Source organism: Arachis ipaensis, chromosome B03 (assembly GCF_000816755.2).
Source record: "Arachis ipaensis cultivar K30076 chromosome B03, Araip1.1, whole genome shotgun sequence".
NCBI lineage: Eukaryota > Viridiplantae > Streptophyta > Magnoliopsida > Fabales > Fabaceae > Arachis > Arachis ipaensis.
The window spans coordinates 119,629,012-119,642,196 of NC_029787.2; positions in this window are offsets into that span (position 1 = coordinate 119,629,012).

Genomic DNA, 13,185 nt, shown 5'->3' on the forward strand with positions numbered 1-13,185 from the left:
ATAATATATTATAAAATTATTCTTTAATAAAAATTAAACTAATGAAAAGAAACACAAATAATTATATCACTGATAATATATAATACCAAAACGCCTACAATGATTTATAAGCAATTTTTTTAAACTCCATTGATAAGTAAATCATTAACAAATAAATCGTTACAGCAGGATAAAGTTTATACTTTTTTCATGAATCCTTATCCACTTCAATGATTTACTAGTAACAAAGTGACATCATCATGATATTTTGTTTCGTTATCTTTCGTTGTTTTCGTATATCTAGCAATAGTTTACTGTTAAATTATGTAATTATATTTTATAATTTATATTTATATGTATATTCTGTATTTTTGTTTTTCTTTATTTATTGTAGTCTAGGGATCAATTTCCCAATTAATGCCATGTTTACGCACGATATATTCCTCACACTCTTTTCAATCTTTAAGTTAATAGTATTTTTGTATATTTATCCTGTTGTGTTATAAAATATATACCTAAACAATGCAACTTAATGAAATGCTACTAAACAAACGCTGCATATTATACTAATAAACTTCATACCAACTAACTGATTTCCTTCTGTTACTCAATCATAAACTAACAAAATGATTCATTAGAATTATACCCTATATCCAAAAGTATACTCATAAACTGTTTATGAGTATGACTATGATATATATGCCAAATACTGTCTTCTTTCTCTGCAGCTAATTGCTTCTAGTGAAAGCATTCTAACAGATCTACAAATTATAATACCAAAATACACGATGAACAATTCCATTTTTATTTCAAAACTGTAAATTTCCATTGTATCTTAATTTCATGAACTTCCATGACCACTCTTGTCCATCAAGACATCACAATCTTAGACAAAAACAAAAAGAAAAATATAATCCTACGCAAATTATGCTAGATAACCATAAAACACAAGCTATATTAGTTATCATAAACAAATCAAAATAGAAGAAGAAAAAAAATAAGAAATTACCTAGTTCATTACCACTACTGCTGTTGCTGGTTTTGTGGGTTCGGTGGAGGAGGCATGCTTGGGCAAGGAGGTTCGAACACCGGAACGCCGCTACCAGGTGGAGGAGGCATCCTAGGACGAGGCGGAGGCGGGGCGGGCATCCCCGGCCTTGGCGGAGCAGGAGGCCCTCTCACCATCTGACTAGGTGGTGGAGGACCCACAGGCCGCTGCCCAAACTGTGGCGGAACAGGGAAAGGCTATGGAGGCCCACCACCGGGCCTCGTGCCATTGGCGGTGGACCCTGACCAGGATACCCTAACCGGGCACGATGGAACAAAGATGCGCGACGGAAAACGGAGGCGAGCCCGGCGACGATGGAACCGAGCTGCGCGACGGTGCTTTTAAAGCTGAAACAGTAGCTGCACTATGGTGGAACAGAGCTGCACGATAACGACGGTGGCTTTAAAGCTCCTTTCGGCTACGGCGGCGGGAGATGGACGGAGGTGAGGGAGTGAGATCGATGACGGAGAGAGGAAGGAGGAGCTCGAGGGTGATGGGAGGGATGGGTTCGCGTTTAGCCGTTGTGTGGAGCTAAGGTTGCTGGGTTGGGTAATTGGCTAGGGCATCCCAGCAAAACAATGGCGTTTTGTATGCGACGCCCAGTGAGACAGATGAGAGAGATCGAGGAGCAGAGAGAGAGAAAGAGGATAGGAAGAGGAGAGAAGAAGATGAAGAAGACTGAAACTTACAGAGGCGTGAACGAGAAGGTTTCTAAACCTAGATGAAGAATAATTTTGGTTTTTTGTTTTTTTAATATGTTTAACACAGATGAAGAACAATTTTAATTTTTTGTTTTTTTAATGTGTTTTTGTTTTGTTGTTTCAATTTTTTGAACTATAAAATTAGGATAAATTGAATTTTAAGATTTGATTAATTTAAAAAGGTATTTTTGTCTAATCAAATAAAAGAAGAATGTTTAAATCTTTTTATAAAATTAAATAAATAAATATTTTTTATTTTTATTTAATTAAAAGGGTGTTTTAGTAAAAGTGGTGATATACTATATATTTAAAAAAAAATTAAATGCTGACATGGAAAATAAATTCCACATATCTTATTGTTATTTGTCTATATTTTAAACATATCGGTACGTATGAATTTATCATCGTACCATAATAAATACCTTAAAAAATTTGGTCGTAAATCGTCTTAGGTGAGTAAGTTTTATGAGAAACGGTAAAACCTATATACCCATTTACTTATTAATGGAATTAAAAAATTCCATAGTAAATCTGCAAGTTTTTGGGTATTACAAATAAATTATAAAACTTCAATAGCTGTAACGATTTACATATATAGAAGGACAAATTTGTAATCACAATTAGATTAGGAGAATCTGACAAATAACCATTTTATTTTATTTTATTTTATATGGGTAAAAAATCCGAAATCCTTGTAACTAAGTGGCAAAAACAAGTTTTTTTTTTTTTTTTTGGTCTTGAAATTTGTTTTTGTCATTGATGAAACTAGTGTTATTTTGGGTCTTGACGGAGCCAAATTTGAATTGAACAGTCCAACTTTTAAGGATATGCATATGGGCTGACCCCGTTGTCTGTTAAACTTTAACATTGGGCCATTGTGTCCTTCTTAAACCAAAAACAAAAATTTAAGGTATAAAACTAGAGTGATTAACTTTTGCTTAAATAATTGTTCGAGATTTGAAACCCACGTGTGCATGCAGCAATTTATTGTGATTAGCAACAAATGTTAAATAAAATTACAATTTACAATAGATTAATTCTTAGTTTGTCGATTTAAGAGATACTGTAGGAAATAAATAAATGTGTTGAGAATAAGTAGTATGACCACAATCCAATCAGTTACGTGTTAAATAATTTGTTATTGTTATTATATTAAAATGTTAATATAATAACGTCCTTGATTAAATTTAGAGATTTATCATTGTGATAGTGATCACAACATTGAGAGATGAATCTTTTATAATTTAATCTAAATTGTTCTTGATCATAGGATTATTAAAAAGGACATTAATAATCCGGAAAGATCAATATATATATATATAATGGTCTTCATTGGATGAAGATTAATAGATCTCATTTATTAAATTATATATATAGATGGTGCATATAGAGATATGACCATTGAACTGACTCACTCTGAGAATTCCTAATGGTTATAATTACCGCATATTTGTCAATAGGATATTCTCAAGATGAACATGGTAATAGAGTTTCTTTTGACCTGCGACTGTCATAGTAATTAACAATGTATTTATTATACTTTGATTCCGGACACCTAATACCCTAGGGTGCTAGTTGAATGGATATTGGGTATGATTTAAATACTTGTAGAATTAATGAGTAGTCAATAAGGAATCCGTCAACTCTCGGTAAAGAGTTTGAGCTCTGATTATAATGACTGAGATGAATAAAACCTTGGCCAAGGGGATTGAATGAATGAAGAAATGAGTTTCTTAGGTCATTTACAGTTCATTATAATAATGGTAACAAGTTAGAGTTTGACAATTAAACCATACTCTAAGGGTTACCAAGAACTGGAAAGATGGAAGAAATTATACTTTGTTCTTCTGAGGTTCTTAGTAAAAATATATTAATTCATACTATCGGGTCGTTGAGGAGTGTTGCTAGACGCCAACCTTGATTAGTAAATTTAGTATGACTAATTTACTACCGCTTAGTATTGAACCTATGGGGTCACACACTAACGAGTGTTCTAATCTTTGCTATAGAATTATTTAATTATTATTTTGATTTGACCAAATAAATAATTATATTAATTCAAATGGAATATTATTATATTCTTTGCTAGCACCAAGAATATAATAATAGTATGATGATTGAGAATATTAAATGAGATTTGAGAATAATTAGTTATTCTATTTCTAAATTTGGATGAGATCCTAACTGATTCTGTTTTCAAATTGAGTTATGATATGATTCATAAAATTTGAAGGATTCAAATTTAGAATTTCAAGATATAATTCAAATTTGAATTGAGATTCAAATTTAAAATCATTAACAAATCTCGTACTATATATATGTGTATGCCAAGATAGAGGAATCACATAGAAGAGAGAATAACAAGAATTTTATTCCTTTACCTCTACACACATAAACGTATGTGAGCCTGATTTTTGGAAAAGAATTTTATGGCATGCAAAGAGTTGCAAGAGGTTTCTCAATTTAGATCAGATGTCCATTGGTCAAGGAGTTGACAGCAGAGGTTGGTCTCGGTGTGGATAGGCATAGCGCCTTTGTACCATCAAAGGAGAAAAGGATTTTTACTAGCGTACACAGGTATTAGATCTGATCTATATATTGTATATTATTGGAATAAAGTTTAAGTACAAAATAGATCTTTAGGATTACCTTATTTTCTTCCGCTGCGTGTTATGAACACATGGTAATCCTTCAGTGGTATCAGAGTTTTAGCTTTTTGTGTTTAAATTTTATTCCTATTTTCTTAAAATTTGTAAATTAATAGGATTAATTCCAAAAATTTTTTAAGCATGTGATGTAGTTATTTTCATATAAATGATTTTCTAATAAATTAATAGTTAATTTATTTTTAATTTTGATTATTTAATTATGATTAAATTATTATTTTTTAAAAATAATAGTTATAATTTTAATCAAATATTTGATTTGATTTCATGATGACTTTGGTCACATAAAAGAAATAAGATACAAAAATAAATTTTTTGTTTGTTTCTTTTATTTATATATATTGAGAATGTCAAATTTGATTTGATAGTTTTATAAGGCTAAAAGTTAGTCTATTAAAAATTAAATTTTGATGTGATTTATGTATTTTGAACACTATAATTTTAGAAATTAATTTTTCTAATGTTCTTGATTATAAAGAGCGGCCTGACAATCAGGAGTTTTATTTTTAAGATAATAATTAGTATATACATTTGATGTATTAGGAATTTAATTTTATATTTTGCCTAGACAACCTGTGAGTATAAAATTTAATCTATGAATACTGGTAGAAATTCTCTAACAAGTGAGATAAATCCTAAAAGTTAGGAGTTTGCTAAAAATAAATTTATCTCTTGTTTACAAGGAACAACCTGACAATCAGGAGACTTGTACTCAAAGATAGAATTTATTTATGTATATGATGATGTATAAGGAGAATTAATTTTATACTTGAACCTAGACAACCTAGGGGTATAAAATATAATTCAGTTAAATAATTGTCTGACAACCCGATAATTATTTGGGATTATAATTGTATGGGATACAATTTAATCATGTTTATTTGGAATAGGTGTGAGTAACAACTTGACAACCAAGATATTCATTCGTGATTCTAAATAATTTTGACAGAAATATAGATTTCTTAATTTACTTTCATATTTTAAATTTTTAAATATGTCAATCTTTCGTATGACATACTTGAAAGTAATAAATTGGCTATACATTGAGAGTTGTTCTTATGTATGAAAGGGTTATCTTGGACATGATAATCCTATTGAAATAATATTGTCTAATAAAATTGGTGATAGAATAGTCAGTACTTGTGAAGTATCTAAAATATTATTTTATTACAATATGGGTTGTTTTGACAACCACGAGTTCTAATTTCAAAAGCATATACCCACTATTTATTACTGAACAAAATAAGATAGTATGACTATCAAAGATTTTATTTAAACTCATGGGAGTATTGGCCAATATATTTTGAATTAAGCAACTTTAGAAGTTAGAATGCCATTAGACAAATGATTTTTGCGAGAATTGTTCTTGCAAGCATTTTTGAAGATTTATTTTGTTACAAACAATTTATAATTGGCCTTAATATTTGTGATCTTTTTAGAAAAAAACTCAATATGAGTATTGAGGATGCCAATCAAAATTGCTCTTAAGCGTTGGTTTGACTAATAATAAAGATATTGATTATTTTTATTATAAGAACTTAAAGTAAAATCTCTAATTATCTAATTGATATTTTATTGAATAGAGAATGAGATTCTCTCAATGCACAAATATTAGTACTCTATGTACTTCATCATGTTTAAGAAACAAAAAAATTAGCTAAGGATCACTATTTGTTAAATATTTAGACCACATTTTAGAAATATTGCTAAATTAACAAATTTATCACTAAATCAATTTTTTACCCATATGAGATATGAAAAAGGCATAAGCTGAAACTCAAGAACATTAGAGTTTGGAGATGTCTTATATGTGTTAAGAGATTGCACAACAATAGAATTGATATTAGATCCGATAAATGAGATTTATTGGTTATCCTAAAGAAATAATGAGATTATTTTTATCACTCTTCTTATGACAAAGTATTTGTGATAAGAGGTTAAACTCCTTTTTAGAAAAGAGATTCCATCTTAAAGAAAGAATGAGAGTACAATTACTTTTATTATAATTGTTTACCACTCAATAAGCGATATATTTTTCTACTAAAAGTATAAAAGGTTTGATCGTCAAACTAATTTTTTGAAAAGTAGCATATTTGTATAATGATACAATTCTATAAAGATAGATCTAATGGTTATTTAATTTTTTTATAATCATGTTCAATAAGGATTGTTCTTAAAATAAAATTATGCACTATTGTAGTGGGAGATTTCATGTTTTGAGAAAATGTGATATTTATTATGCACTAAGTGTATTTTACAAAAGGTCAAGTAAATATACTCAAGAGCAAATGTGTTTAAGGTCAAAAGAGTTTTGATAAACACAAATGTGCATTGAAAAATTATACACATGATTGATTGGTTCTAGTGCAAGTGGGAGATTATTGTGATAATAGTATGCCCAAGATCCAATCTATCATGATTGGCTCTCGTGCAAGTGGGAGATTATTGGGAATAAGTAGTATGACCACAATCCAATCAATGACGTGTTAAATAATTTGTTATTGTTATTATATTAAAATGTTAATATAATAACGTCCTTGATTAAATTTAGAGATTTATCATTGTGATAGTGATCACAATATTGAGAGATGAATCTTTTATAATTTAATCTAAATTGTTCTTGGTCATAGGATTATTAAAAAAGACATTAATAATCCGGAAAGATCAATATATATATATATATATATATATATATATATAAAGATTAATATATCTCATTTATTAAATTATATATATAGATGGTGCATATAGAGATATGACCATTAAACTGACTCACTCTGAGAATTCCTAATGCTTATAATTACTGCATATTTGTCAATAGGATATTCTCAAGATGAACATTGTAATTTCGGACACCTAATACCCTAGGGTGCTAGTTGAATGGATATTGTGTATGATTTAAATACTTGTAGAATTAATGATTAGTCAATAAGGAATCCGTCAACTCTCGGTAAAGAGTTTGAGCTCTGATTATAATGACTGAGATGAATAAAACCTTGGCTAAGGGGATTGAATGAATGAAGAAATGAGTTTCTTAGGTCATTTACAGTTCATTATAATAATGGTAACAAGTTAGAGTTTGACAATTAAACCATACTCTAAGGGTTACCAAGAGCTGGAAAGATGGAAGGAATTATACTTTGTTCTTCTGAGGTTCTTAGTAAAAATATATTACTTCATACTATCAGGTCCTTGAGGAGTGTTGCTAGACGCCAACCTTGATTAGTAAATTTAGTATGACTAATTTACTACCCGCTTAGTATTGAACCTATGGGGTCACACACTAACGAGTGTTCTAATCTTTGCTGTAGAATTATTTAATTATTATTTTGATTTGATCAAATAAATAATTATATTAATTCAAATGGAATATTATTATATTCTTTGCTAGCACCAAGAATATAATAATAGTATGATGATTGAGAATATTAAATGAGATTTGAGAATAATTAGTTATTCTATTTCTAAATTTGGATGAGATCCTAACTGATTCTGTTTTCAAATTGAGTTATGATATGATTTATAAAATTTGAAGGATTCAAATTTAAAATCATTAACAAATCTCATACTATATATATGTGTATGCCAAGAATAGGGGAATCATATAGAAGAGAGAATAACAAGAATTTTATTCCTTTACCTCTACACACATAAACGTATGTGAGCCTGATTCTTGGAGAAGAATTTGATGACATGAAAAGAATTGCAAGAGGTTTCTCAATTTAGATTAGATGTCCATTGGTCAAGGAGTTGACAGCAAAAGTTGGTTTCAGTGTGGATACGCATAGCGCCTTCGTACCATCGAAGGAGAAAATGATTTTTACTAGCGTACACAGGTATTTAGATCTGATCTATGTATTGTATATTATTGGAATAAAGTTTAAGTACAAAATAGATCTTTAGAATTACCTTATTTTCTTCCGCTACGTGTTATGAACACATGGTAATCCTTCAAAATGTTTATCCAATAAATAAATGTAGACATGTGGATTAAATTCTAAAAACTATTTATCAAATAATTTTTTTAATCGAATTAGTCCCTGAATGAATTTTTTTAAATTGCGTTCGTTCTTCCATTAACCTCGTGACGCTGCCGTTAGAAATCTGCTGACCTGGAACGTGAGTTGGCAGCCCACCCAACCAAATGACGTCGCAGTGAGACCTTAAGATTATGCAAGTTGTGAAACGCTACCATTTTGAGAGTAGAGTGTAACGTTTTGCACATTGTCTCTTGAACAAGTCCTCAGTTGTTGTTCTCCACTCTCATCGTGACTCTCTGTTTCTCTGAACCATAAGAAACCATCACGAAGACGAAGAAGACCGTGCCATCGGCCGCAACCATTAGAGTAGTCGTGGAGCATTGTTCGTGCGTCAGTTCTGGAGCTTGGTGGAAAACTTGAAGGCAACGACACAGTATTGTTTCTGCGTTCGAAGTAAGAGGTAAAGTTTTTTGTATCTTGTAAAAAAAATTGGTAACACTATGTAAACCCCTAGTTTTTCCATTATATGATTGAGTGTCATCGTGAAGAATCTGTTAGTGCATAGGGTCTAGGGTTTCATCCCAGGGTTTGGTTTATGATCGGTTATATGCGTAATTGAGGAAAGACTCTGTTTTTGTGGCTTAGAAAAATGATAACTATTGTTTGTGTTAATGAAGTAATGGTTACCGGTTTAGTTGCTGTGTTGGTGATGATTTAGTGTTATGCATGTTCTGTTTTAAATTTTTATAGGGTCTTAGATGGCTTGCTACAATGACTTTTTTTTCTTAATATTGTTGTTTGCTATTATGTAGATGGAGGGTCCTCCGATGACATTCATATTTCATCATGGTGAAAATTTTAAAAATGATGAGAAAGGAAGTAGAATCTATGAACCAGATAATACAGAAGTCTTAATGGGGGTTGATGGGGATACGCTTGATGTGTTTTTTGTTAAAGGATACTATAAGGAACTGGAATATGCCGGGGGAGGGGGAGGGGAAGGGGGACATATGTTGGTTGAAATTTCTTTGGCTGTCGCTTGAGAGTGGGCTGAAAAAGTTGGAGACCGATAAAGATCTTCTTAAAATGTGTAAGACTTGTAGAATGAATCACAATGTCATGAACATATTCTTTGAACATGGATTTCAGAGCCACACGTGGTGGAATGCATGAGTGAGGATGATGAAGTAATTCTGCCAAAGAATGCCTCTTTGTTGAAGCTGCCTAGCACACAGCCTGCAATGCAAGCAACGAAAATTGCATCCCAGCCCACAAAAAATTGCCCACAGCCATTGAAAGCTAACCCTCTCCATTCTGCTAACCCTCTCCATTCCACTTCCAAAATTAAAGCCAAAGCCACTCCCACCTCTGCTGGACCCAATCCTAATCCCAAGAAAATGGACTATGTGCAGTCCAATACAAGGTCCTCTCAGCCCACACAGAAGCCTGTTGACAAGTCCAATTCTCATCCCACCAAAAAGTGCAGTTCTCAGTCCACACAAAAGCCTAAACCCCAACCCAAGTTCCAACCAAAAAGTTTCTCCCAACCTGCAAACCCTGCATTGATCCTGTGACGTCCGTTGTTAAACCAAGAAGTGGCCATCAACCTCCAAAGAAGTCACATTTTCAAAATAAGAACAAAGAACCTCTGCAATTCACAAGGTCTGGTCGAGCTATTAAGCCACCCTCAATTCAGGATGATAGTGACTCTCATGACTCATATGAGAGTACTAAGGACAGTTTGTATAAACCCACTAGAGTCTTGGGAGATCTCAGTGACACTGACAGTGTCAGTGATGACTTCAACAGTAAAAGGCTAAGAAAAGTTGATTTCAAAGAGAAGCACAGACCAGCGTCCTCTAGAGGGGTTGAAAAGGTTATTGACACCGATGACTCTAGCTATGAAGACATTGAAGAGAACGAGCCATCTGATTCTGGTAAGTCATGATTGGATTTTCTTATGTTCCTCATGGTATTTTATATGATAGATGTTGATTGGAACACTGAACTTTGTTGTACTTGGATTGACAGACTCGGAAGAGGAAATTGAAAGTGAGGGTGAATCTAATTGTGACTCCTGGCACTCGAAAGATATGAATAAGGTGTTGGACTCTGATGAAGAGGAGGCTACTGTGTATCCACCATACAATGAAAAGGCAAAATTCGAGAATTTGAAGCTTGAGGTTAGCATGATTTTTAAGTCGAAGCACCACTTTATGAATGCAACTAGGGATTACACCATACAATGGGGGTAGAAATATTATTTTTACTAAAAATGATAACATCAGATTCAGCGCTGTATGCAAAACAGAGAGATGTCCCTGGGTTGTGTATTGTGCATGTAACAAGCAAAATGGGGTATGGCAGATTAAGACATTAGTTGATGAACGCACATATGCTAGGAAGAGAAAGAACAGGGCTACAACACAGGAGTGGACCTTGAGTAAGCTGGATCCTAAGCTTAGGAAGCACCCAACTATGAAGCATAGAGAGGTTAATGACTGGTTTGTGAGGAAGTGCAACATTAAGCTAAATAGTACCTGCATTACCAGGCCTTAAAGTCAGCAAGAAAAGTAGTGAAAGGAGATAAAGTTGAACAATATGCACTTATCTGGGATTATGCTAACCAACTGTGGACCATCAACCCAGGTTCAACAGTCCAAGTTGGTGTCATTCCCATGCCTGAAAGTCTTCCACAGTTTCAAAGGTTTTATGTATGTCTCGACGCCTATAAGAAAGGATTCAAGGCCGGGTGTCGACCATTGATTAGCCTGGACGGAGCCTTTCTGAAGACCTTGCATGGAGGGCAGCTTTTGACTGCTTGTGGCCAGGATGCCAACAATCACATGTTCGTGATTGCTTATGCAATTGTGGAAGTCAAAAATAGAGACAACTGACAATGGTTTCTTGAACTGCTGCACAATGACCTTGGTGACTACAAGGAAAATGGATGGGCCTTTATCTCGGATATGCAGAAGGTAAGGACCAATTTGATACCCGAAAAGATTTTAAAGGACTGATTTGATTTAATGAAATATCTATTGAGGACTTATTTGATTTAATGAAATTTTGTTTGAGGATTGTGTTAATGCAACATCTTATCGCTGTAAACTGTTTTTGTAGGGATTAATTCCATCCATGCAGGAAGTGATGCCAAGAGTTCACCATCGATTTTGTGTCTGGCATCTCTGAAGGAATTTCTCGAAGCAGTGGGGGAGTATACAACTAAAGGAGCTGGTGTGAAAATGTGCTAGATCAAGGACTGTAAGTGACTTTGAAGGAAACATGAAGAGAGTCAAGGTGATAAATGAACGAGCATGGGCTTATCTGGATAAGTGGCCGAAGGAAGCATGGACTAAAGCTCATTTTTGCGAGAGGCCAAAAATGGACACTATCTGTAACAATGCTTGTGAGTCGTTTAATGCAAGGACCAAGCATGATAGGGTGAAGCCTATCCTCACATTGGCAGAGGAAGTTAGGAGGATCATAATGAAGACTATGATCGACAATAGGCAGAAACTGAAAAACTACCAGGGAATTCTGCCTCCAGTGCAACAGAGCAGGCTTGAGGCAATGATAAAGCTTTCTCAGCATTGGTCCCCATAATGGAGTGGTGATCAGAATGAGGACCTATACGAGGTTTACGACTGGCCAAGCACAATGGTTGTTGACTTAGGAAAGCGTACTTGCACATGCAGATTCTGGCAATTGACAGGTATCTTTTCTCAATCTTTATGCAAATGTACTATATTAATAATGCAAATTAGTCTGAAATAATAATTGAATGCATAGGTATGCCTTGTATGCATGCCATATCATGTATACAAGATAAGAATGATAAGAAGGCTGAGGATTACTGCCATGAGTGGTTAACCATGGAATCATACCGAAAAACATATGCTTTCCATGTTAACCCAGTCAAGGGCCAAGACTTATGGAAAAAAATAGGTTGTCCTGCACCAATCCTTCCTCCAATTAAACCCAAACCAGGTAGACCCACAAAGAATAGAAGAAAAGACAAAGATGAAGGAGGCTCTGGTTCCAAGACAAGGATGAAGAGAGAATATAACCCCATCCGATGCATGTTCTGTGGTGAGGTTGGACACAACAAGAGAACATGCAAACTGAAGAAACAAGCTGATGCTGAAGAAGAAGCAAGGTTAATGCAACTACAACTTGCAGTTGTTGATCCTAATACAAAGATGCACCAAATGAATTCCCAAATGATGCTGCTCATGTTACCCCAGTTAATCCTGTTCCAGTGTCTGTTTCTCCACCACCACAACGATCGAGTGCAGCCCCACAGATAGTCCTGACCCAACCGAAAGGAATCCCAGCAACCCAAGAAATACAACCGTCACCACCCACTGAATCTGTAGCAGTTTGATTAATTACTTTGTTTTCATTTTTATATGCCTGAATCTGTATTTCTCTATTCATGTATTTACTTCATATGTCATGCAAGCTAAGATGAGGGGAAGACCACCAAAGCTTCAGGTTTCTAAGGGAAAAGGAAAAAGAGCTGTCTCTTCCCAATCTGCTGCAACAACTACAACAATTCCAATTTCTGCTGGAATAATCAAAGGATCTAGTGCTGCGACAACCAAGAAGCTTGCAAGTCTCATGACCTTTGTGCCGACTAACTACAAGAAAAATCACTTTTAGCGGCCATTTATTTTGCTTTTAGTGGCAATAAAAATAGTCACTAATACATTTAACGGCAATTAGACATTAGCCGTTTTATGCTTTGTCGCTAAAAGATTTTAGTGACAATTATAACATTTGCTGGTAAAGACCGTTTTAATGGCCGC